This window comes from Mustela lutreola, chromosome X (assembly GCF_030435805.1).
Source record: "Mustela lutreola isolate mMusLut2 chromosome X, mMusLut2.pri, whole genome shotgun sequence".
NCBI classification, from domain to species: Eukaryota; Metazoa; Chordata; class Mammalia; order Carnivora; family Mustelidae; genus Mustela; species Mustela lutreola.
The window spans coordinates 31,242,847-31,245,499 of record NC_081308.1 but is presented as its reverse complement, the minus strand read 5'-3'; positions in this window follow the sequence as shown (position 1 = coordinate 31,245,499).

Sequence of the window (2,653 nt, the reverse complement as noted above, 5' to 3'; positions counted from 1 at the left end):
GGAGAGGGGGAGTGGTTTGCCTGGTGTCAGTTTGTGTTTTGTTCTCAGGAGCCTTCCACTTATCAGTTTTATGGCTGTAATTCTATAAAATCATCCAAATTAATGTATGACAGTAGGTTACTTTTAATGAAGCTTTGGACGGTTGTGCTTTAGTAAAGCTTTTGCAAAGTTCCTGATTTCAGATTTACTAGTATCTTGAAAGTTCTGCATACCTGAGATATTGCCGTCCTTGGTTATGTAGGTACAGGTCCTAAAAATGGATTAACTTCTTTGGAAAGACCATACCTAGTTTCCTAAACCTCTTAAAGACGTAAGATGGAATAAATATATTTATAAGAAAAAATATATTTTATCCAGATTCCCAGAATATTTATAACAAAGTTTGATGACTAATTAGGGGCTTGTGTAAAACTTATATAATTTAATAAAATTAAATTTTACTTCCCAAGTAATGGAAATTTTTGTATTCTCTACTTTGCAATTGCCATACTTTAACTTATAAGAAATATGTATTTGGTCTTTGTCCTCAGTTTGATTCCTGGCTCACAGCTCTCAAAACCCTGGAATTTCCTGACCAATCAGAGCAATGGGAGTATCTTTTGTCATATTTGGTCTCCTGTTCTCAGTTCCAGAAACCACTGCAGAGCCTTAAAGGTGAGAAATATGTGTCTTGTTATTCATAACAACCTCTTTTCCACCACAACTGGGTTTATGTTAATTAGTGGGTTTATGTTAATTAGTGGGTTATAGGAAAGCACCTCAAATGGTTGCCAAGGGAACCAACCCAGAATCAAGGGTTAGAATTTTCAGTCCTACTCCCAGACCTCAGGTGAATCAACCAACAGCCAAACATTTAATTGATTGTGTCAATGTAATGTGGCCTCCCTAGAAACCTAAAAGGGTGGGGTTTGGAGAGCTTCTGGGTTGGTGAAAACATGGAGATTTGTGAATCATGGCACATCCAGAGAGGACCTGGAAGCTCCCCACTCTTTCCTCCTACCTTGTCCTATCCATCTCTTCCATCTGGCTCTTCCTGAGTTATACCCTCTTATAATAATCTGGTAATCTAGTAAGTAAAATGTTTCTCTGAGTTCTGTAAGCCAGTCTAGCAAATTAATCAAACCCAAGGAGGGGGTTGGGATAACTCTGGCTTAGAGTCACTTTGTCAGAAGTACAAGTAACAATGTGGACTTGCAAGTTGCATCTAAGGGGCCAGGGGAATGGGTGTTGGAGAATTGAACCCTTCAGCTGTAGACACTGGTGCTATCTTCTGGTACTGATGAAGGATAATTGGAAGGCAGGCAGGTAGGGACAAGGGCTCCCCTCAACCTCCACCCTAAGAGGAAACCACCCTTAAAAGGATTTTACACCACCCTGGAAGGAGCCCTCCACCTGTGATAGATAGGTGACAAAAACCTGATTGGATGACCAGTGCCAGGAGGGTTCATCAGATAAAAACAGCCTGCCAACAAGCCCATAAAAGCCCTTAGACTTAGAAACTCCACTGGCAACCCTCCAGGGTCCCCTCCCTCCTGGGGAGCTTTGTACCATCACTTTGTTGTCACTCAGTGAACTGTGCTTTGCTGCCCACCAGTCTGCTTGGTCTACCTCTTCATTCTTCAAAGTGGCATGACCAAGAACCACAGGCACCAATGGATAAAGAAATCCTGTAAGAATAGCTAGTGTCAGAAGTAAATTTTTTTTATTAACATGTATTGTGTTTATTAATATGCATTGTATTATTTGCCTCAGGGGTATAGATCTGTGAATCATCAATCTTACACAATTCACAGCACTCACCATAGAACATACTCTCCTCAATGTCTATAACCCAGCCACCCAATCCCTCCCCTGCCCACCTCTCAGCAACCCTCAGTTTGTTTCCTGAGATTAAGAGTCTCTTATGGTTTTTATCCCTCCTGATACCATCTTGTTTCATTATTTCCCTCCCTGCCCCCCACGACCCCCTACCCATCTCTCAAATTCTTCCTATCAGAGAGATCATAGGGTAATTTTCTTTCTCTGATTGACTTATTTTGCTTAGCATAATACCTTCTGGATCCATCCACGTCATTGCAAATGGCAAGATTTCATCTTTCTTGATGACTACGTTGTATTCCATTATATTTATATACCCCACATCTCCTTTATCCATTCATCTGTTGATGGACATCTAGCCTCTTTCCATAATTTGGCTGTTGTGCACATTGCTGCTATAAACATTCGGGTGCATGTGCCCCTTCAGATCACTACATTTTTATCTTTAGGGTAAATACCCAATAGTGTAATTGCTGGGTCATAAGGTAGCTCTATTTTTTTTTTTAAAGATTTTATTTATTTATTTGACAGAGAGAGATCACAAGTAGGCAGAAAGGCAGGTAGAGAGAGAAAGAGGAGGAAGCAGGTTCCCTGCTGAGCAGAGAGCCCGATGCGGGACTCAATCCCAGGACCCTGAGATCATGACCTGAGCCGAAGGCAGCGGCCTAACCCACTGAGCCATCCAGGTGCCCGGTAGCTCTATTTTCAACTTTTTAAGGAACATCCATACTGTTTTCCAGAGTGGCTGCACCAACTTGCATTCCCACCAACAGTGTAAGAGAGTTTCCCTTTCTCCGCATCCTCACCAACATCTGTCATTTCCTGACTGGTTAAT